The 25,140-nt window shown below is 42.1% G+C and overlaps 1 protein-coding gene and 1 pseudogene across 1 annotated transcript in view; one reads left to right on the forward strand and one right to left on the reverse strand.

Annotated features, from left to right (window-relative positions):
* The window catches only part of LOC134624179 (NACHT, LRR and PYD domains-containing protein 12-like), a 463,420-nt gene that overhangs the window by 34,017 nt on the left and 404,263 nt on the right, over positions 1–25,140 (reverse strand). The window lies entirely within an intron of this gene.
* The window catches only part of LOC134620307 (NLR family CARD domain-containing protein 3-like), a 31,873-nt pseudogene that overhangs the window by 3,409 nt on the left and 3,324 nt on the right, over positions 1–25,140 (forward strand).

The following is a 25,140-nucleotide window of genomic DNA, read 5'->3' on the forward strand; positions in this document are numbered from 1 at the left end:
ATTATAATTAATTCATGTTAGTTGTTAGCTAGTGACTTCACATAGAGGATCAGGTGAGCTGTAGTAGTGTCATTACGTGCAACCTCATTTGATGTGTTATGTGGGAGTTGAGCTATGAGAGATAATCTGAATGATAAATATGACATAAACAGTTAAGTTGATGTCATGTTATAGTTCTCGTGTGTGCAGAAGGAATGTGTCACGGGTTCAGAGATTAACTTTGTGCAGCTTTCCCACTTGAAGGGGATTGATGCTGTTGTGGAAAATCTAACAATAGCCTGCAACACACCCAGTGAGCCATTACAATGGCCTCAGTGTGTTAACTTTCCACATGCATGTGAACTAGTGACAGGAGTGCTCTTACTATAGTAAAGTGAGAAAGTGATATTACTATAACTAATGTGATATGATTAAATATGTGAAAAGAAATCTGCCTCCAGAATGCATCTACCCCAGGTGTTTAGCTGGATTTCACTCAATGAACAGGCAGATAGGTGAAAAACCTTTAAATACAAACCCAGTAGATACAAGACCATGTTTGTTATCACACATATGTCAACATCGTGAGCAATTCAACATATCCTGCTTCAATTAAAAAATTTCCTTCATTAAATACAAGTAAAATGTTCATTTCTGTCACAACTACAAGCACATCAATAGCAGTGTACAACAGAAAGAAGAAATGTGCGTTACTGTAGTAGTTTCATTTTATGGTGGTAATATTTTGGTTTTTGTTCCTAGCTCCTGTGGTGTCTTACCACATCTCTAACAAAGTTTCTGTGAAGCATCAGTTTAAGAGAGCATCATTCAGCCTGGCATGCAACTCCCACAGGCTGTGACATATGATCTGTGCTCTGTATTTATGCAGCTGATTCAGTTATGTTTAAAAATGCATGGCTTTTACATTGAAGAGGAACAGACCCTTTGTCTGGTTGAAATCAGCCTTCAGTGTATTCATCAGTCTCTGTGGCTGCAAATAAAAAATGTTTCTGTCTAATAGGATCTATGGGAGATCTGCTGGACCTGGACACAGCTGCTTGTCCTTAAAGAGTGACTGGTCTAAAGAAGAACCCATTAATTTTAAAGTCCAGGCTCTGTCTGTTGAAGAGAGGTGAGCTGTTAGTAACATGAACTCTTTGATTTAACTGCTTGATGCTGTTGGATATAAACTGCAGTACAAACACATCATTCCCTTAATCCCATTTAAACTGTTTCTTAAAAACAAGCCTTTGGTTTCTAAACAACTGAAAATCCACTTCAGCAAACAGGAATCAGTCATGTTGCGCTGTATGTTGGAGGACGTTGGAGGAGGTAACACTAACTTTGCTGCACAGATTTCACTTTTACTTTTTACTTTTAAATCCATCAAAAAAACTCAAACTGTAATCTGCTAAAATGTAGAAAAGAAAGTTTCCTCTCTGACTTTGAGCCTTTTGGAGATCAGTTCATCTTCTGCTCACTGAACTGTTGACAGAAAGAGAAATTTGAAGCTTTTCCATGTAAATGTTTGGAGGCTTCAAGCATCCATCTGTCCACACAGGCTGATGTTTGACTTGCTGAGTTGAGTTAGCTGGTGGCTGCTGCAGAGACCAGCATCACTCTGTTATTTTGTGTGCTGATCCTGGTTTGGCCCTTGGTGTGATAATGAAGTACACTGCAGATGAACAGCTTAAAGTTAGCCAAACTTTTAAGGTGGACGGGAAACTGAGAAAGTTTTAGAGTAAGATGGCGGACATGTCAAACAGCTGTCAAAGGCAGCATGTGTTAGTCATGACGACCTCTGTAAAGCTGCTTTGTGTATGTGAGCTTTAGATAAAAGCATATGGGGATTTTGTTTTGTACATTCAGATCAGAGTCATTGTCAAGTTATTTAACCCTTTATCCCCTATAATATTAAACAGGCCACCTGGAATTATTTTGTTACTTTAGCTGTAAAAGTGTCATAAAATCAGCTGTGGCTGTGTGCTTTTGACCCTCTTTTCAGGATTACTACTTCTTTCCACATCTGGTAGTCTTTTTTTTGGCTACTCTATACTATAAGAGCGTAATCGGGGAATAATAACAGAAAAAGGCAAAAAAACAAAATTGAAATGTTGCAGTTTTTACTGAATGAGGCACTCAGAATTTACATGAATAAAAGATTTAGAATAGCCAATTTGATGCATGAACCTTGTATGTGAGCTTTGGCCCTGTGGTTTGTTTTTGGGCATCTCTTTTCTTCTAAATAAGTCCAGGCGCTGTGGGCCCCTGGTAGAGCTCCAAGAAGCAATTCCTCTCAAGCTGTAGCCTACATTGCACCGATGACACTTTTATACATTTTGCTGAGTGGATAATAAACCCAGTCTGCTCTGGCTGTATCCTCTACAACACTCAAATACCTGCTTTTGCAATTGTTGGAAAAGGGCTGGGCAGCGTATGTTTGCTGATCAGTAATTAGTCATATAAAATAAAATAAAAACATGGCATAAAACATAATCAGAATCAGAATACTTTATTTATCCCTGGGGGAAATTATTTTTTTGTTACAGTGTTCCATTATAAACAGACATTAACAAAACAGACAACACGCTAACTAAGAATAGTACAATATATATATACTGTAGATTTACTGGAAGCCAAGGTAATGCCATCCAGAGTAAGCATCTGGTTAGAAACCAAATTTCTATGCTTTTTAGAGCAGAGTAAAATAACCTCAGTTTTATACAAATTAAGGATCAGCAAATTAAAGGTCATCCAGGTTTGTATGTCTTTAAGACATGCCTGCAGTTTATCTAATTAGTGTGTGTTATCTGGTTTCATGGATAGATGAAGTTGTGTGTCATCTGCATAGCAGTGAAAATGTATGCTATGCCTTCTGATGATACTGCCTAAGGCAGGGGTGTCAAACTCCAGGCCTCAAGGGCCGGTGTCCTGCAGGCTTTAGATCTCACCCTGGGTCAACACACCTGAATCACATGATTAGTTCATTACCAGGCCTATGGAGAACTTAAAACATGTTGAGGAGGTCTTTTAGCCATTTAAATCAGCTGTGTTGGATTAGGACACATCTAAAACCTGCAGGACACCAGCCCTCGAGGCCTGGAGTTCGACACCTGTGGCCTAAGGGAAGCATGTATAATGTAAACAGAATTGGTCCTAGCACTGAACCCTGTGGAACACCATAATTGACCTTAGTGTGTGAATAGGACTCTTCATTTACATGCACAAATTGGAGTCTGTTAGATAGATATGATACAAACCACTGCAGCGCAGTACCTGTAATACCTACGGCATGTTCTAATCGCTCTAATAGGATATTATGATCAACAGTATCGAACGCAGCACTAAGGTCTAGCAGGACAAGCACAGAGATGAGTCCACTGTCAGAGGCCATAAGAAGATCATTTGTAACCTTCACTAAAGCTGTTTCTGTGCTGTGATGAGCTCTGAAACCTGACTGAAACTCTTCAAATAAGCCATTCCTCTGCAGATGATCTGTTAGCTGTTTGACAACTACTCTTTCAAGGATGTTTGATATGAAAGGAAGGTTGGAGATTGGCCTATAATTAGCTAAGACAGCTGGGTCTAGAGATGCTTTTTAAGTAAAGGTTTAACTACAGCCAGCTTGAAGGCCTGTGGTACATAGCCGATTATTAGAGATAGGTTGATCATATTTAAGATTGAAGAATTAATTAATGGCAGGACTTCTTTAAGCAGTTTTGTAGGAATGGGGTCTAAAAGACACATTGATGGGTTGAAGGAAGTAATTATTGAAGTTAACTCAGAAAGATCAATTGGAGAAAAAGTCTAAATTAATATCAGTGGTACTGTAAGTAGCTGTAGATAATGTTACATCTGTGACATGATTATGAGTAATTCTTTCTCTACTGGTTAAAATTTTATTTGTGAAGAAGTTCATGAAGTCATTACTAGTTAACGTTAAAGGGATTGTTGGCTCAGTAGAGCTCTGAATGTTTGTCAGCCTGGCTACAGTGCTGAAGAGAAACCTGGGGTTGTTCTTATTTTCTTTAATCAGTGACGAATAGTAAGATGTTTTGGCTTCGCGGAGGGTATTCTTATAAAGCAGCAAACTATTTCTCCAGGCTAAATGATGATCCTCTAAATTTGTGACACACCATTTCCTCTCCAGCTTACGAGTTATCTGCTTTAGGCTACGTGTTTGACAATTATACCACGGAGTCAGGTACTTCGGATTTGAGGCCTTCACAGGAGGTTTTCACAGGAGCTACAGTATCCAGAGTTGTACTTAGTGAGGGGGTAAAATTATTAACAAGATAATCGACCTCTGATGGAGTAGCGTTCAGGTAGCTGCTCTGCTCTATGTTGTGTTAAAAACTGACAAAAACTGTTGACCACAGTTCTTTTATCTTCGGGCTGAATGAAGGACGACAGTCAGTGTTTAATGCTCAATCAACAATCTCTTTAATCTATACAATCTCTTTGAGCAATGCAATCGTCCAGACTGGAGATGTGCACAGAGAGGGCGTCTTGCAGATCTCCAAATGTCTTACAGTTATAGCGTCAACCCCCACACAAGTCATAAAACCTAAGTATTCACATGCTTTTCTCCCTCTCTGTGAGCTTCAGTTATGGCTTCCTGTTTTTCTTCTCCTGCCACTGAGGTGGGGGGAGAATCTCCTGCACAATATGTTCTGTTCTCTCTAATCAAACAAAGAAGGCCATGATTGTACGCGAACAGTATTTTCTTATAAATCAACAGTATAAGGTATCATGAAACAGTGTAATAATCCACAGTTGGTATGGGGCATTAAATATGATAACAGTAGGTGGATTGTATCCTTAAACTTAGTTACAGCGCCTTCAGAAAGACATCTACTGTGATGAAATCTTCTCCCGACTGCTGTGTAATCAATTATTGTAAATGTAAATGTTATCAGGAAATGATCAGACAGCAGAGGGTTTTCAGGAAACACTGTTAAATGTTCAGTTTCTATGCCATATGTTAAAACAAGATCTAGAGTGTGATTAAAGTGGTGGGTGGGTTCTTTTACATTTTGTGAGAAACCAATTGAGTCTAGTAACAGATTAAATTCCTTGTTGAGGCTGTCATTTTTAGCATCTACATGGATGTTAAAATCACCCACAATAATTATTTTATCTGAGCTGAGCACTAAATCAGATAAAAAGTCTGAGAAGTCAGACAGAAACTCTGGGCAAGGGCCAGGTGGACAACGGTCAACAAATAAAACAGGTTTTTGAGTCTTCCATCTATGGTGGACACAGCTAAGCTAATAAATTCAAAATGGGTCTTTGGTTGACTAATAAGCTAGAGCAGAAGAATGCTGCCACTCCTCCTGTTATGCCTGTGCTTCCAGGATTCTGACAGTTGGTGTGAATCAGGAGTCCTGATTCATTTACTAACTAACATAATAATTGTTGTAATAAAATATATGGTTGACTATTGGGAAACAGCTGAGATAGAGCTAATTAGCAGCTGTGTAGTCTAATCTGAAACGGCGTTAGATAAAATCTGGAAACCAGAATCATCTATTTGATCCAAAGTTGTTGAGCTGAGAAAGGAACTAACAGTGTCTCGGAGGGTTGACTTTGGTATTTAGTTGGAAGACATTGTGTTGTGTACCTGCATTACCCCTCCCAGTGATCTTAATTAGATCTCAAGTGTTTGAGGTAATGCTTGAGGTTTAGGTCTGTAAAGCATCAGATTTCTAATGTATCTGAGATAAAATTTAAAGGTTTAAAAACTTCTGACTCCAAAGCTCTCTGATCATTGATGCTCAGCAGAGCAAATAAAACTGAACAGTTGATTCTCTATGGGATCAGTTGAACTGTGAACATTTAAAACTTTGAGTAGTCACCTAAACCTGTTTGCCAAAATATTACTGGCGGGATCACTAATCTGTCCTTGAACTAATTCTCCATGATTCCTCAACAGAGTGGACCAGGAAAGCTCAGAGGTTCCCTGTGGTCAGTCTGCCCAGCAGCATCAAACACATCTGGACTCCATATTTATGGTCTGTACATGTACAACAACTACTTTTACATCTATTCTGTTCACAGTCATCTCCATGCTGCTCTTTGTAGTCCAGTGGATTGGGTCATTTATAAAGCATTCTGTTCCAGGTGCTGGAGGACAACATCATCACTTTTGTTAAGAACGAGCTGAAGAAGATCCAGAAGGTTATGAGTCAAGATTACCCAGAATGCTTAGAGAGTCAGAGTGAGGATGATGAGCAGAGGAGCAGCAGAGAGGCATTTGTGATCACAGTGGACTTCCTGAGGAGAATGAAGCAGGGGGGGCTGGCTGACCGTCTGCAGAGCAGTAAGAGGATTTATGTAAAGATTTAAGCGGCTGGTGATGAAAAAAAATTAGTAATGTTTATTTAAGTCCCCCTAGATGTAATTCTTATGGGGACTAAAATTGTCATCAGTGTTTTTTTTGAAAATTACCTTATATTTTACAATTTGTTCATTCAGAACATTTTGATGCTGTTTGCCATTTGTTGGTGTTGAATTTTTATTATTGTTATTCAGAACTTACAGCTGCTGTTGTTCAAAGTAAACTTAAATCTGCACTGAAGAAGAAGTTCCAGTGTGTGTTTGAGGGGATCGCCAAAGCAGGAAACCCAACCCTTCTGAATCAGATCTACACAGAGCTCTACATCACAGAGGGAGGGACTGCAGAGGTCAATGATGAACATGAGGTCAGATAGATTGAAACAGCATCCAGGAAACCAGACAGACCAGAAACAACAATCAGACAAGAAGACATCTTTAAAGCCTCACCTGGAAGAGATGAACCAATCAGAACAGTGCTGACAAAGGGAGTGGCTGGCATTGGGAAAACAGTCTTAACACAGAAATACACCCTGGACTGGGCTGAAGACAAAGCCAACCAGGACATCCAGTTCATATTTCCATTCACTTTCAGAGAGCTGAATGTGCTGAAAGAGGAAAAGTTCAGCTTGGTGGAACTTGTTCATCACTTCTTTACTGAAACCAAAGAAGCAGGAATCTGCAGCTTTGAAGACTTCCAGGTTGTGTTCATCTTTGATGGTCTGGATGAGTGTCGACTTCCTCTGGACTTCCACAAAACTACAATCCTAACTGACCCTAGAAAGTCCACCTCAGTGGATGTGCTGCTGATAAACCTCATCAGGGGGAAACTGCTTCCCTCTGCTCGCCTCTGGATAACCACACGACCTGCAGCAGCCAATCAGATCCCTCCTGACTGTGTTGGCATGGTGACAGAGGTCAGAGGGTTCACTGACCCACACAAGGAGGAGTACTTCAGGAAGAGATTCAGAGATGAGGAGCAGGCCAGCAGGATCATCTCCCACATCAAGACATCACGAAGCCTCCACATCATGTGCCACATCCCAGTCTTCTGCTGGATCACTGCTACAGTTCTGGAGGATGTGCTGAAAACCAGAGAGGGAGGACAGCTGCCCAAGACCCTGACTGAGATGTACATCCACTTCCTGGTGGTCCAGGCCAAAGTGAAGAAGGTCAAGTATGATGGAGGAGCTGAGACAGATCCACACTGGAGTCCAGAGAGCAGGAAGATGATGGAGTCTCTGGGAAAACTGGCTTTTGATCAGCTGCAGAAAGGAAACCTGATCTTCTATGAATCAGACCTGACAGAGTGTGGCATCGATATCAGAGCAGCCTCAGTGTACTCAGGAGTGTTCACCCAGATCTTTAAAGAGGAGAGAGGACTGTACCAGGACAAGGTGTTCTGCTTCATCCATCTGAGTGTTCAGGAGTTTCTGGCTGCTCTTCATGTCCATCTGACCTTCATCAAGTCTGGACTCAATCTGCTGGAAGAACAAAGAACCACCAAGAAGTCTGAAATGAGAGAATGTACAGAGAAACACTTCTACCAGAGTGCTGTGGACAAGGCCTTACAGAGCCCAAATGGACACCTGGACTTGTTCCTCCGCTTCCTCCTGGGTCTTTCACTGCAGACCATTGAGAGTCCCTTACGAGGTCTGCTGACACAGACAGGAAGTAGCTCACAGACCAATCAGGAAACAGTTCAGTACATCAAGAAGAAGCTCAGTGAGAATCTGTCTGTAGAGAAAAGCATCAATCTGTTCCACTGTCTGAATGAACTGAATGATGATTCTCTAGTGAAAGAGATTCAACAGTCCCTGAGATCAGGAAGTCTCTCCAGAGATTATCTGTCTCCTGCTCAGTGGTCAGCTCTGGTCTTCATCTTACTGTCATCAGAAAAAGATCTGGATGTGTTTGACCTGAAGAAATACTCTGCTTCAGAGGAGGCTCTTCTGAGGCTGCTGCCAGTGGTCAAAGCCTCCAACAAAGCTCTGTAAGTAAACATGTGTTCAGTCTTTTATTTATAACATAAACAGTGTAATCTGTGATGGTCCCTTCAGAGACAGATGATAGGTACCAACAGGCCAAGCGGAACACAGCTCGGGCAGTGGCTGAAGCAAAAACTCGGGTCTGGGAGGTGTTCGGAGAGGCCATGGAAAAAGACTTTCGGACTGATCCCAAGAGATTCTGGCAAACCGTCAGGCAATTCAGGAGGGGAAAGCGGTGCTCTACCTGCACTGTGTATAGTGTGGGTGAGGCGCTGCTGACTTTGACTGCGAAAATTGTCAGGCGATAGAAGGAATACTTGAGGGTGCATGGGAGTTTGCCCACCAGTCTACATGTGTTTAGTGGACTTGGAGAAGGCATTCAACCGTGTTCCTCAGAGTGTCCTGTGGGAGGTGCTCCGGGAGTATGGGTGTCTGGTACATTGCTATGGCCCATTCAATCCTTATACAACAGTTGCAAGAGCTTGGTCCACATAGCTGGCAATAAGTCGGACTCGTTCCTGGTGGGTGATGTGCTCCGCCAGGGCTGCCTTTTGTCACCGATTCTGTTCATAACTTTTATGGACAGGATTTCTACGCACAGCCAAGTGTCCGAAGGCTTTCATTTGGGTGGTCTCAGAATCTCCTCTCTGCTTTTTTGCGGATTATGTGGTTCTGTTCTGTTCTCGGTCATTAGTGATGGGAGAAGGGAGCAGGAGATCGACAGATGGATTGGTGCTGCGGCTGCAGTGATGTGGACTGGCGGAAGCTAAACCGAGATAAAGTCCCAGGTTAATCGGTGGTTCGGCCAAATAAGTTCTTATTTTGTGCTTTTTGCAAATATTAGGTGTTCAGAATGTGGAATGTGGCATTTATGAGAGAACTCTTCAGAAATTTGCAGGAGTTCTACTAAGTTGCATCTTGCTCCATAGCCCCCCAGAGTTTTTGATTTTTAACGTACTATAACTTAATTGAGATAGTATTTTATATATTTAACTTTAAATCTGAAAAATGTTATGAAAACCTTGAAACAAATATAGTCTGGTCCACCTCAAGCCCATTTTAGACTCACCCCTGTTTGCTTCTATGGAAACTCGGACGCCTGCCATCAGCCTTCATTAAGCTGTGTAATTTACTCATGTATTAGTCTAATTAATACAACTTCTGGAGAATTATTGCCGATGTATCTCTGTGTAAAACAAATGGCGGTGGATGAAGCAGTTATAAAGTTTTTCTTTTATTCATGTTTTTTGATTAGGTGCTTTGATGAAGGTCTCCCACTCGAAGGTTTTAATGGTGATCACAGGACCAGCTGCTGTTTTGGACATTAGAAACACTGTATTGTTTTAGGGTCTACCGTACATTAGAAAGCGCTTTGAGGTGACTGTTGTTGTGATTTGGCGCTTTAAAAATAAAATTGAATTGAAAAGTTTTCTTTCACTTTACCTGAGCTCACTGTCTCAGGAACGCCTCCACCTCTTTGCTCTTCACGGTATGTAAACAAGAGTCTGGTTCAACGTTAAACTGTGACGTCATCATCACTGCTGCTTTTGTTATCAGTGTTTATGTTTAAACGTTGAGGCTGTGTGGGCCTAATGTTGTTGAAGTTTCTATTCATGCGCTGCTCCTAAATATGTTTCTAGGTTAAACGCACACGTTTGTGTTTCCATGGTAAAAATGTCGCACTACAGAGCCGCCTCGTTTAATGAAGCATCAATGCAAAGAATTTGTCCAGAATTTTTAATAATAGAATAATTCAATGAATAGCTACAGCCTTAAAGTGTGAATACACATGGTGGAAGTAGGTTGATATATTTTTTGGATAGTATTTTAAATATGAACCTAAAATTTCACACCACCATAAGATGCAAATTAGAGATGGCTGAGCTGAAGGTCCATGAATTAAACAGATAAACTGTGAAAGGCTGCAGCAAGGTTCAGTATGTGATCAGTAAGTATTGTTTAGAACAGTAGTTCGTATATTGTGATGAGGTTAGCAATTAATATACTGTTGCATGGACTGGGCTGTAGTTACATCGTACGGTTTTAAAAACTGAGCTTTAAAGTGAACAGTGGTAATAAAAGCCCAGAGAGGCTGACAGTGATCACTGCTTTTTTTTAGGGGCTTGTACAGATTAAATAGAACAAGATACAAAGCATTAAAACATGTTAAAAACACAACAGCCTTAATAAACACAGAGTAGTTTGGACCCGGAAGCAGGGTTCTGTCATGGTCCTGGGTCTTTGTGACCCAGCGTTGTGAGTTTCTTGTGTTTCGGTATTATTTTGTATTATAGTTTATCTTTTGACTCCCTAGTTGTGCTGTTTTGATTATTATTATTATCCTAGGTCTCTGTAATGGCTGTTAAGGTTTTAGTTCTTAGGTTTAGGTTCCGTGCTCCCTGTGTATATCTAATCTGTGTCTCTGCACCTGTTGTGTGTCCTGTTTTACTCTGATAGTCTTGTGCTTAGTTAGGGTGTCTTGTTTTGCTTCCCTTGACCCGTCCTGCCTAATTAGTCCTAGCTGTTTTTTTCTTCTGTGTCTGGTTCCCTGACTTCTCCCGAGTGTATTTTAGTCCTCAGTCATCTTCTGCTTGTTGTCGTAGACTTGAGTTTTAGTTTAGCCTCCGCCTATGAGTCTGCGTTTGGGTCCTTCCCTGCCTGCATGCACACAGATCATGACAGGTTCATACATCATCACTTAAAGACCGGATATCACACCTGCTGTAAATGTTTCAATGCAGTACAGTTGCTATTATTATCACTTGTCACATCCTCTTTATGACAGTTAAAATAAATAACATTCATATAAGAAATAAAATTGTCTCGTGTAAACTGTTTGTGGTGTTAAATAAGCCTATACTGCTGTACTTTAATGTCAGTCATGAGGGCGGTACTTTAAGAGCCATATATTTTATGAGGTAGTACTCGGTGTGAAAAGTTTGATAACTACTGATTTAGAATAATCGCAGATATTTAAACTGGGAAACTGACAGACAGCACTGTATGAATGTTGCAGCAGGTACTAGTGTCATAAAAATCTACGAGCTCCTCAGTTGTTTGTCTTCAGCAATATAATCTTTTTTAATGAGCAAATTCCAGGTCTTAAATATTTTAATATTTCTATGTAAAGTTTTTTTGTTAACCACGAATAATAATGCACAATGAAGTTTGTTTTTCTTGTAACATATGAAGTCATTTAATTTGATCACAAACTTTCCTTTTTTTAGGCTGAGTGTCCCCAGTCTCTCAGAAAGAGGCTGTGAAGCTCTGTCCTCAGTTCTCAGTTCTCAGTCCTCTAGTCTGAGAGAGCTGGACCTGAGTATCAACACCCTGCAGGACTTAGGAGGGAAGCTTCTGTCGGCTGCAGTGGCGAGTCCACAGTGTACCCTGGAAATGCTCAGGTTAGACCATGTAATAGTCTAAATTCCTTATGAATTAACACAAGAAATCAATTAAAATTCTTAGCAAATTAAGGGAAGATTTATCCGTCTATTGTTGTATTTGAATATTTTTTTTTATTAATATTGTTACTAAGTTACAATAAGCTGCCAAATTTCTAACCTCTTTACCATAAGGACAATGATTAAGGATTCTTGTTCTTTTCCCCAGACTGAATCTCTGTAACCTCTCAGCGAGAAGTCATGAAGCTCTGTCCTTAATTCTCACCTCTCAGTCCTCTAGTCTGACAGAGCTGGACCTGAGTAACAGCGACCTACAGGATTCAGCAGTGAAGCTTCTGTCTGTAGGACTGAGGAGTTGTAAACTGAATACTCTGAGGTGAGATCAAGTGATATTGTGGGGGGAGGGGGGGGTTGTCATTCGGCAGAATTGATTTTTTAAGAATACACTACTCAGAAAAATAAAGAAATAAAATAAAGGAACAATTATTAATCAGAGACAGTTATTCGGGAGAGCTGGACAGGGTTGTAGATCATTCTTAACCAATCAGCAGGACTGTGATCTGCTCCTTTGTGCAAATAAGATGAGCACTGTCAGAGCTACAAAATGACTTCCACCACGCCACTGGTGTTAACAAGTCTAACCAAACAATCAGAAACAGACTTTATGAGGGTGACCTGAGGGCCTGACATCATCTAATGGGCCTTGTGCTCACTGCCGTGTGGAACATGGAGCCAGACTGGCATTTGCCACAAAATACAAGAATTGATCCACCACTGTACTGAGTACAATTTTGACTAGAGATGCCACGATACCACTTTTTTATGTCCGATACCGACATAATAAATTTGGATATCTGCCAATACCGATATGAATCTGATACAGTGTATTTAATAATCAATAAAACTGTTTTGTTTAATATATTGCTGCAAAAAAAGTAGGGAACCACCCACCACCCTCCGCCTCATGATGCTTGATTGACGTAATCGACTTTAATTTAATACACATGTAACACAAATGCACAGAAATAAATTATTTTTCTACAATAATTAAATAAATTCAACATTTCTTCACTTTCTTCAACAGAATTGCAGACTGCACAAATGGTACCTTCCCAAAGGAAAAAGTACTATAGCTTACTAGGGTAGATATTAGACTTAACAGCTACTATATACAATAATGGATTTCTATACATTTTACATCAGATGAAAACTTTGGCTGTAAAATTCAGATAATTATTGATTAAAAGCTAGACATTTTAAATGAGAATAAGAAAGAAAAATAAATCTTTGTGCCCCCCTTTCCCTGTTAATGCTCTGCCTGGCCCCCTGGCAAAACTTTGCTAGACCCACACCTGCACAGTTACCAGGTGTCAGCTACTTAGAAAAGCAAACTGGGTTACACCAAATCGCAAGTTTTCTGAGGTGCTTTGGTAATACTTAATGGATCGGATAACATTCTTTATTTCTCTCCGATATCCGATCCATTAATTTAGGTCAGTATCGGACCGATATTGATCCGTAATATCGGATTGGTCCATCTCTAATTTTGACAAGTGTACTTTTTTTTCTTTTCTGAGCAGTCTATTATAGCTAATAAACGTCATTTGTTGGTGTTTCTCAGTAAGGAATGAAGGATTCTTGAAAAAACAGGACTGCACATTACTAAGTCTAATAAATCCTCAGTGCACCCTAATTGCACTTCAACAACAGTGTTTGTTTAATGTTTATCTTTCATTTTTCAGACTGAGTCACTGTAAGTTCTCAGAGAGAGGCTTTGAAGCTCTGTTCTCAGCCCTCAGCTCCCAGTCCTCTAGTCTGAGAGAGCTGGACCTGAGTAACTCCAACCTGCAGGATTCAGGAGTGAAGCTTCTGTCTGTTGGAGTGAAGAGTCCACACTCTAAAATGGAAACTCTCAGGTCAGGATTTAAATTCCTCCACTGATGATCATTTAAAATCTGATGTATATACAGTAAGTTGGTAGAAATATCTTCATTTAAATGATCGGTTTATTATTTATGGTTATTTCTTATATTTGTTCATTCAAAGATCTTTATGTCAGCAGCACTTTCATTCACCGAACCTTACAGTTTCAAATAAATATGGTCAAATTGATTATTTCTGGCCAAAAAGATTCGGCAGGCGTTTGGGCGATATGACTAATTTGCAGGTGCACAGAATTATATTCAGTGCAATATGCTGGGAATTCATTGATAAGTTTCAACCTGTTGTGTTCAAGAGTCTAGGACTACATGTATTAATATAAATTCCAGCTGTTGGATATAAATGTGTAATTAAATCAAATGCACTTAGAATCAGTAATACCCTATTCAGTGTTTTTTAACTTTGCAGAGGGCAGTAATACAAGGACTGACTGGACTGACCACGCTCATTTTAATTGCTCCCTCACAGTTCTGTTAAATCTGAGTATCATAAAGTAATGTGGTAAAATCTGGACTGATGAGACTGTGTTGACAGACAGCATTTTAATCATTATTTTAACTTCATGAGACCCGAACTCTTCCATGGCATGCATTTTTAATTTCTCTTTGATATTTGAGCTGATTGGGACCTGATGAATGTAAAAACAAAGAATTATTAGATTTTTTTTTTACCTAAGTTTTTTTTCTAAGAAAAATGAGAGCCACATATGAGGATACATTTAAAATGTCAATAGAACAGTAGCAGTATAATGTTCTCGTAAGTGGATATCAGGCCCTTGTAGAGTAAAATTGACTATTTTGGCCTAAATAACCCAAAAAGTGATGTCCACATATGTGGACGCCAGGTCCTAGGAGGTTAAAGGCTGTATATTGGAGCCATTGCTCCAACATCGTATAAATGTAACAGTGCTTGGTGCTAATGCTAAGAGTGCTAGCTGCTTCAGGCTTTATTTGCATATTGTAAGTATATTTAGCTTATTATAAGCAGTATATAAAGCAGATAGTACTGCTGGGAGTTGATATTTTCACAAGCTAATATGAGCCAATCAGTGAAAAGTCTAGCCATGAGAGTTGTATGTTGCTGTGAGAAGAGTGGGCTACATGCAGTGATGCTAGTGTTAGCCATGTTAGCATGTTACCTTCACCAGGTGGTCATTGTGAGACCAGAAGACCGTCTGCATCAGGAGGGCTACATTTTTACTGCAGTGTCTTCATAAATCCATGCTGGGCATTTTAATAGACTGAATATGTCACAGTTATTTCTTAGTATTCTGAGCCTTCAGGTCTCGTTAGTTTTAGTTACTCTTTGTATTTTTGACTTTGTATACTTCTCTTAGTGTTCATTTCCTGTTTTATTTTGGTAGTTATCATCTCTGGTGTCATAGGTTTAAAAATCCTTCAGAAGGCACAGGACCAGCTGCTCAATGAATTGGTGAGACAAACAAATTTTGCCATTGGCGTTCTAAAATCTAAAGAGGAGCAGATCCGACAGAGACTTACTATGCTTATAGATCTTGAAAAGGTGTTTGAGTTCACCAAGAAGGCTTGTCTAGCACAGCATGAGAAGACTAAAACCAGGCAATAAAGGAAGTTTGACTTACTTGTTGTAAGTTTAATTGATGAGTGAAACAGACCGACCCTGCATGCTAGTAACACCTTAGCCACAGCTCGGGTGTGGAGAAGCTGAAAAAGGTTTTCTAGTTTGTAAGGAGGAAAAAACTGAGAGGACTGAGTTAAAGAGAGGCTGTAGAGTAACACAGAGCAGCATAGCAGCTAACTAGTAAACCAGCTAACTGCAGCCACAAGCTGCGACTGTGTCTTTCTAACAAGAGCGTCAAACATTCAGACTGGTTTTCTTTGTGGATGATGATGTATTCTCACACTGATCCTTCCCACATAGCATGCAGGTCTGGGCCGGATCTGGTGTCAAGCTGGCACTGCTGGCTGACGTCTGGCATGGTATGTGGTATGTCATCCAGATGTGGGCCAGGCCTGGCATAGATTGCACTGTGTATGTGATGGCATGCCACATCTTGCCCGATTATGGTTTGGTTTATGTGGCCCAGGCTCATAGAAAATGGGTCTGGCCCAGATCTGGAATCAAGCTGGCACTTCTGACTGACTGATGTCATGGCAGAGTGTATGTCAGCCAGATGTGGGCCAGGTCTGGCAATGATGGCACTATTTATGTTCCTATTTTCCTGTTTTAGTTTGAAGACCAAATCCCATGCTGCAATACTATACTGTACTCCTATGGTAGCCAACGTTTCAAATGCAGGTTCAAATGCACTTTATCCAAAACCTAGTGAGGGTTTACTCATGTTTACCACTGGGTGGCTGTAGCTGAGGAGGTAGAGCAGGTCACCTACTGATCGCAAGGTTAGTAGTTCGATCCCTGGCTCCTCCAGTCTGCATGTTGCGAATGTGAATGTGTATGAATGTAGTTCGGAAGCACTCAGCTTAGAGACAACCGGTGAATGTGGTATGTTGTATAAAGCACTTTGAGTGATCCGGGAGAGTAGAAAAGCCCCATATACAAATCCGTCCATTCACTGTCTGAACAGAGTTTCGTCATGTTGCTTCTGCACTATTATGTTCCGGCACATGTTGTTATGATATGGCTTGATGAAGGTACACATTAGGCTGACATCTGGGGCAAGAGCTGAAACTGTTCTGGGCCAGCACAGGGCCAGCAGTGTGTCTGCAACTGGCCTTGTGCTGGCCCATGTGTGGGCCACCTCTGGCAAACCTGATCCGGGCCACCAAAGGGCCGTCATTCTTTACAGTATGTGGGCCATGTGTAAGCACATTGTGTGGGCCAGATCCACACAATGCTATGTGGGTTCATGGTGATGCTGCCATCCACCCACTGCTCCTGGATTCACATCTTCATCATCATGTCCACCTTCATCAGCTTCATGTTCAGGAGCCTGGATGGACAGTAATCCGGTCTTTAAGTAATGACGTGATGAATCCTGCTTCTGGGCCCAAAGTAGTCTGCATTTAATAAGGCTGTTGTGTTTTCAACATGTTTTAACGTAGCACATCATTATATACCAGCTAGCCCGACTTCAGTAACCCTACAAAAGTCACTGCTGTTTACTTTCCTATCTTCATTTATGTTGGAAGTGATAGCAGAGCTATACATTTTAATTTGTTTCATAAATCTCTTCATCAGAACATGGTATATTATATTTAGATGGAAGCTAGCGAGCTAACTCCCTGCTAACTTGTAACTCTGTCATAAATTCTGTTTTAATGGATGCCTGGATGTTAAACTTAATTGTTACACCTGGTAAAGCAGCAACGCTGATCATTTTATTACAGATGAAAGAATTTAGACAGTTTTTCAACTGTCAGTAATGTTGCAGTGATCATTTGACTTAGGGACCTGCAGTGGAGTTTGGGCCCAGACATGGCTAATTAAGGCCCAGCAAAGATTACTGAGGTCATAGAGTCATTTATGAAACCTGTGTGCTTATTGAAACTGAAACAAGTTGAACCAGAATAGAAGGACATTAAAATGAAGTGTCAGCTACACAAAGGCAAAGGTATTCAGTTGTTGGTGTGAGTTATTTAAATGGAGGATGCAGTCAGACTTTAAGCTGCTGGACTCAGTAGCGGTTTTTGATATGGGTGACACGGGCGGTTGCCCAGGGCGGCATCGTGGTGGGGGGCGGAATCACGGGCATAGGCAAAAAAAAAAAAAAATTGCTCGTACTCATGCTGCCCCGACATCATGCCAGCGCATATTGGAAACGGCATAGGCACCGATCGGTTTTCTATCACCCATTTGCTGGGAATAAGGGCGCCCTCCGTGCGCCTGCTGCTTGCGGAACAGGGAGGAGAGGGCGGGGCGGCGGGGGATTCTCTGGCTGGCTGGAGCAGCATCTAATAACCAACTCGCAAAATAAAACAAAATAAAAACAAACCAACACAGACGAAAACAACAGACATAATGATAAAGACTTATAATTTGCATCGATGTCTTTTTCGAAATTCTAAACGCGAAAAGTGAGCACGAGAGCCCTCGGTGCGCCTGCTTGCTGCTGAAGTCAAAGTAAACTTTATTGTCATCTCCGCTACATACAGTACAGTATATAGAGAGATGAAATGACGAGGCTCCAGTTACAGCAGTGCAAGTAAACAAACAACAAATAAAAGAAGAGTAAGAAAATAAATACACGCTTTAGGACTAGGGGTAAAGGGATCAATAACAATTTAAAATTTATAATTTACAGTTTGATGATTTAAAGTCTCACGCACAACTTGTTGACAGGGCAGGGGCCCATTATATATTCATGATTTGTTCCTGGGTCCCAGAAATAGACCTTAGACAAAGTGTATCTGTGAACTAGGGTGTAGGTCAATTAGGTTATGTTGTGGCGATCCTCGAGTTGGTGGATTTGTGTTCATACTGGAGTGCAAAATTAAAACCAATGGTAGATGGACAAGAAAAGTTGCCAGAGGGAGTGTTCGCTTGGGGCACCAAACAGGCTAGGACCACCACTGGCTGTACTAATTCACTATATACTGTTCTCCTCATAGAACCTGGATACACAGACTCACCTGTGACATAGTGACACACAGTGTGGGCTACACAGACATTAGAAAGTGGATCAGTCACACTTGTACAATCATTTGTAGTGCTGGGCATCCATGAACACTTTGAATCACCATTAATGGCATTGTTACAGCAACATTCAATCATGAATTCAAAAGTAGTGTATTGTGTACTTATTTTAATAGTACTGCAGTATGAGAAGTGCAACATTCAGTGTGCAGAAACAAATCAGGTGCTTTCTAACAGCAGTATTCCCTTTAACACAGTAGCAGTTCAAATATTTCTGTCAGTCTGAGCTGAAACATGAATCTAATCAAATCAAATATCAAATCAAAGTTCTTTGCCTCTGCCAGGATGTTAACATTTGATCTAGTTTGTTCCCCTCAGAGTCCAGAGCCACCATCATATCATTATAACAGGCACCTTTGATCAACAGCAAGTGAACAATGTGTGCTTTCAGAACAGGAACCAGCAGAACTATGTTTCTGTTATCAGGTAGCAGCACAAACGCTCATCAGCTCATTTACTGTGCAGGGACTTTGAGTGTGTGAAGTGTGTGTTTGTACTGGATTTCCTTTGGAGAATCTCAGTCAGAAACAAGACAAAGAAAAACACTTTCAGTAGTCCAGGTTGAGTTGACAACATGAACTGCATTTATCTTCCTCTGACTTGACATTTTCTTCCTCCTCTGCACCGAGCCAGCTGCTAAGACTCACAAGCTCACTGACATTTTCTGATGATAAAGAAAATCTCTTCTTCTGTACAATATGAGCAGCAACAGAGAACAACCTTTCACAGGTACAGATGTTGCAGCTGTGGCCAAGTACTTGTGTGCAGTTGAGGCCGTGCTGCATGTTTGGAGCAGCACTCTAATGGACAGGCCTCTGTACTGATGGTGGGCTCTGCCCTGTATCCACCACACTGTTCTCAGCTGAGTCTTCCTCCTGTTCACACTCTGATGAAGCACCAATAGGGCCAACATTTTCGCTGGTGGCTCGGATGTTGTTGCTTCCACAGGTTTCCTTCCAACAACCCTCTGTTCTTTCAGTAAGTTGGTGACTGAGGCCCAAACTTCAGCCTCTCAGATCTGGGTAAATACTTGAGCTCCTTGAATCTGGCTCCAGTGCAGCAGCAGGTTTCACATATACAATGTTGGCATTTTGTTTGCGTGTCTCCAGGTCTGTTCTGAATGTAGACTTGAATTTGACCACGTAGGCGGGGTCATCATCTGAGCTCTCCATCACCCGAGAGAGATGACAAAACACAGGCAGAATCACAGATTAATATCATGTACTGTAACTCCCAGGTAACAGTGGTTACCCAGTGATGTCAGTAGTGTCCAGAGAGACCAACAGCTTGTGCACGTTGCAACGCTGTGGCTTTCGTAGTCTACAGCTTATGTATTCTTCTTGTGATGGTGTGCCTTGGGGGAGGCTCATACAGGCCGCCATTTGTTGATCCTAAGAACATACCTCAGAGCGACTTCTTCAACAACAGTAATCGGCCTGCAGTTTGTAGCTATCCACTTCACTATGGCTTTTGTTAGCTTGTCTTTCTTTGGTTTATCTAGACTCCTCCCACAAGCTGATCCAACGTAGTCTGCCCAAGCCTCCCGCCACTGTTTGTTTGGGTGGTTTGTTTGGTGCCATTTACAGCGTGTAATGCATTTAAGTGATACTTCAGACTTTAAGTACTCTGATGATAAGAAAACTCAACTTTGCAGTGCTTCCGAATAACTTTAGTTGTATCAGCGCTGCCCTCTGAAACAGGTTAAAATGATGTCTCCATGTTTCTGTCCCAGCCCGTTTCTTTCTGTCCCGGGTCATGTGAGCACTGCAGTAGTATTTTTCTTCTTCTACTCCACTCCCCTCTTTTAACTCCTGATGCTTTTATATGTCACTACTGCATGTCCTTACCTTTTGTCTTCTCTCTCCTTAGTTTGTGTTTTGTTCTCGTCTCTCTGAGCTCATCTCTTCTCTTTCCCTTTACCCTGCAACCATTCATGGTAGATGCTCCTCCTGGAGCCTGTTTTCACTGGGAGGATCTTTGTGTCAAAGGGAGTTCTTCCTTCCCACCATCACCAAGTACTGCTCACAGTGGACTGTCTGATGGTTGGGGCTTTCTCTCTAATATTGGAGGCTGTTACCTTACACTGTTAAACAGCTTGAGATGACTGTTGTTGTTGGTTGGAATTGTCACTTATAAATAAAGTTACATTGAATGGATGTAAATGGATAGATGTTATTGTGACAAAGAGAAAATGATTGTTGATAGATGGATTGTTGTTTTGTGTGTCTGCAGTCTGTCAGGCTGTCTGATCACAGAGGAAGGCTGTACTTCTCTGGCCTCAGCTCTGAGTTCCAACCCCTCCCATCTGAGAGAGCTGGACCTGAGCTACAATCATCCAGGGTACTCAGGAATGAAGCTGCTGTCGGCTGGACGGAAGGATCCAGACTGGAGACTGGACACTCTCAGGTATGGAGAGAATGTCTGATAGAGGAGGAAGAGCTGGAAACATTTCCTGTCCTTCACTCACTTACTGTTTGTATGATATGAACAGATCAATAAGGGTTATTAATAGGGCTGGGTATCGTCACTGATTTCTAGAATCGATTCGTTTCCGATTCACAAGGTCCCGAATCGATTTGATCCACGATTCAATTCAATTCCATTCGATTCGATTCGATTTGAATCTGGGAAATTTTGACAGTCAGAAATATTATAATTCAGAGCAGTACATTTACATATTTTTGTATATATAAAAAGGAAGCTGACAGACGCAAGACTTTATCAAAGGTGTGAGCATCACAGCAGATTCCTTTGTGTGAAAATAGCTGAAGATAAAACACAGAGAAACATGAAGGTTTTCCTGGCCTGGGATTTTATAAAAATATTCTGCAGTACATCAAAAACGAAAGAAAACCATTAATCAACATATGAACATTACCTGAGACGTTACAGCGGTTTTATTAGAGACACAGCTGAGCGTTTTACTTTTTGCATAATTTTAAAAAGTTTAAATTTGTTCAGTATTGAACGGCAGAAAATAGGTTTTCTTTTCGGAAGTATGTAAAAGGAAAAAAACAGAGGCCGACAGCGCTGTAAACAACGGTAGACTTGTGCGTAACAAGCAAGCAAATAATGCAGAAAACAGATTTTTAGACGGGAAACTGTTCTTGAAGTACAGAGAGAGAGAGAGAGAGAGAGAGAGCTGTGCATGAAGTGTGATTTTATCGAGGTGGAAGCAAAACAGTAAAAGTCAGATAAACATTCATGACGATGTTTATGTGAAGCGTAGTTTGGATATTCTTTTGCTGCTGGTTCGGTCAATATTGTTTGGAGAGAGATAAAACTAACAGCTTTAGAATCAGCGCAAAAAGGGCGTGAACACAAAGCGCGGACCCGCCGACAGATCAGAATCAGCGAGCTGTCGGCTTTCAGCCCCGACCGTGTCCGTGCGTCAGGTGAGAAAGGGGACATCTCACTGATTCTGATCCGCGGGTCCGCGCTTTGTGTTTACGTCTTTGTGCAGAATCCGTGTACCTGCTCTCATTTACTGTTTTAGCTGTTTGGTGGTTGTTGAAATTTTGTGAGGTTTAACCTGAGATTCTGGCATTTCGGGCAAAATAAATTTATATTAAAAAATTGATTCAGAATGAATCAATATCACATTATCCAAGCCAGAATCGATTTTAATCGATAAATCGATTATAAAAACCCACCACTAGTTATTAATGTTTGAGGTCTCTAGGGAGAACTTCTCCTGGAACAATTTGTGTATATATATATACTGTATATATATAATATATGGGTGAGATGGGTGGTTTTTTTAAATAAAAACACCCAGCACGCCCCTGCGGGCAGTTTTATCCTACAAGCTTGGGTCCTCTACCAGAGGCCTGGGAGCTTGAGGGCCTTCCGCAATATCTTAGCTGTTCCCAGGACTGCGCTCTTCTGGACAGAGATCCCTGAAATTGTTCCCGGGATCTGCTGGAGCCACTCGCCTAGCGTGGGAGTCACTGCACCTAGTGCTCCGATTACCACTGGGACCACCATCACCTTCACCCTCCACATCTTCTTGAGCTCTTCTCTTAGCCTTTGGTATTACTCGAGCTTCTCGTGTTCCTTGTTCCTGATATTGCTGTCATTCGGAACCACTACATCAATCACTACAGCCGTCTTCTTCTGTTTGTCTACCAACACTATGTCCGGTTGGGTAGCCAGCACCATTTTGTCCGTCTGTATCTGGAAGTCCCACAGGATCTTAGCTCGGTCATTCTCCATGACCCTTGGGGGCATCTCCCATTTTGACCTCGGGACTTCCAGGTTATACTCGGCACAGATGTTCCTGTACACTATGCCGGCCACTTGGTTATGGCGTTCCATGTATGCCTTGCCTACTAGCATCTTGCACCCTGCTGTTATGTGCTGGATTGTCTCTGGAGCATCTTTACACAGCCTGCACCTGCGGTCTTGCCTGGTGTGGTAGACCCCAGCCTCTATGGATCTTGTGCTCAGCGCTTGTTCCTGTGCTGCCATGATTAGTGCCTCCGTGCTGTCTTTCAGTCCAGCTTTTCCAGCCACTGGTAGGATTTCTGGGTATCAGCCACCTCCGCTATCTGCCGGTGGTACATACCGTGCAGGGGCCTGTCCTTCCATGATGGTTCCTTGTCTTCCTCCTCTTTCTTGGGTTTCTGCTGCCTGAGGTATTCATTGAGCACGCTGTCAGTTGGGGCCATCTTCGTGATGTATTCGTGGATGTTTCTTGTCTCATCCTGGACTGTGGTGCTGACACTCACCAGTCCCCGGCCTCCTTCCTTCCGCTTAGCATACAGCCTCAGGATGCTGGACTTGGGGTGACACCCTCCATGCATGGTAAGGAGCTTTCTTGTCTTTATATCAGTGGCTTCTATCTCCTCCTTTGGCCAGCCTATTACCCCAGCAGGGTACCTGATCACGGGCAGGGCGTAGGTGTTGATAGCCCATATCTTGTTCTTACCGTTCAGCTGACTCCTCAGGACTTGCCTGACCCTCTGCAGGTACTTGGTGGTTGCAGCTTTCCTAGCGGCCTCTTCATGGTTCCCATTCGCCTGCGGGATCCCCAGGTACTTGTAACTGTCCTCTATGTCTGCAGTGTTGCCTTCTGGTAGTTTGATCCCCTCAGTTCTGACTACCTTCCCTTTCTTTGTTACCATCCGACTACACTTCTCCAGTCCGAACGACATTCCAATGTCATTGCTGTATAGCCTGGTAGTGTGTATCAGTGAATCGATGTCTCGTTCACTCTTGGCATACAGCTTGATGTCATCCATGTACAGGAGGTGCCTGACAACTGCTCCGTTCCGTAGTCGGTATCCGTAGCCAGTCTTGTTAATGATCTCACTGAGGGGGTTCAGGCCTATGCAGAACAGCAGTGGGGACAGAGCATGTCCTTGGTAGATCCCGCACTTGATGGTGACTTGTGCTATGGGCTTGGAGGTGGCTTCTAGTGTTGTACGCCACATACCCATTGAGTTCCTGATGAAGGCTCTTAGGGTCCTGTTGATCTTGTACAATTCTAGGCATTCCAGTATCCAGCTATGGGGCATTGAGTCATGTGCCTGTTCATCTTAGCCGATATGATGCCTGACAGGAGCTTCCATGTAGTACTGAGGCAGGTTATTGGTCGGTAGTTGGATGGGACCGGTCCCTTCTTGGGGTCCTTGGGGATCAGGACTGTCCGACCTTCGGTTAGCCATTCTGGGTGTCTCTCGTTAACTAGCAGCTGGTTCATTTGTGCTGTCAGACGCTCGTGGAGTGCAGCCAGCTTCTTCAGCCAGTAGGCGTTAACCATGTCGGGGCCTGGTCCAACTCTTCATACTGGAGATCCTTTCTTGGATATCTGCCACTGTGATGGCTACTGGACCCTGTTCAGGGAGATCATGTAGCAGACTTTCTGAGTGTACTTCACGTAGTCTTGGTAACCGGCTACGGGGGGGGGTCCAGGTTTCAAGCTTGGCCATGATCCTGTCTTTCAGGTCAGTTCATCTTGCACTCAACGATCCTTCTCCTATCGCAGTTGGGGCTTGATACCCAATCTCGGTAGTAACTTTAGCCCTGATAACACTTTAAAAACCGCCTACAATCAAATAGAGTGATTTTGCCGGACAAAATATGCTTTGCTGCTAATCATCTACAGCATTAAAATTAGCATTGAGTTATTAGCTTGCTGTTAGATAGCAGTGAGGAGGCCAGACTATCTGGTCTTTAAGTCTGACGTCATTAGCCGTTTCCAGGTCCAAATTCTGCTTCTGGTCCCAAAGTCAAACAAGGACTGCGGCATCACTGAGTTAAAAAATGTCGGAATTTTTTCATCTCTTAAGCCCCACGCCCCCGGTACCAGGGGCAAAAAGGAGGAGATGACGTTTAATCGGTTATAACGCCGGTTGAAAAATATAAATCCAGACATGTGTGGTATCCACAGAAACCTCAGAATCTCAGCTAAAATGTCATATAAACCATTTCTACAACCACCAAACACACCGAAAACAAGCCGCGATTAAACGAGCAGTTACGTAAATGCGCAGAAGTCCGCTAAACACACGAATCCAAACCAGAAATTCTTCAGACTTCATGTAACCAGTTAAAAATAGGCTGGTTAGCTTCCAGGGCTATCACTGACTCCACACACCAAGTTTAACCACGATCAGACCAAAATTCACTGAATTAGCCGCAAAAGAAGACCACAAAAACACACAGCGGCGCAAATGCCCTAAGACAGAAATTGGCTTACCGTCCCGATTTCCTCCGTTATTTTCGCCGGTAGCCGGTAGCCATGTGATAGCCGGTAATTACCATGCCAACCTAGCCGCATCAGAGCCGTTTTCGTCAACAACCTCCATTTTAGACCCACCTACAGACACGTGACTGGACAGACGCCGCATGCAATAAAT

The sequence above is a fragment of the Pelmatolapia mariae genome, linkage group LG3_W, assembly GCF_036321145.2.
Source record: "Pelmatolapia mariae isolate MD_Pm_ZW linkage group LG3_W, Pm_UMD_F_2, whole genome shotgun sequence".
Lineage (NCBI taxonomy): Eukaryota > Metazoa > Chordata > Actinopteri > Cichliformes > Cichlidae > Pelmatolapia > Pelmatolapia mariae.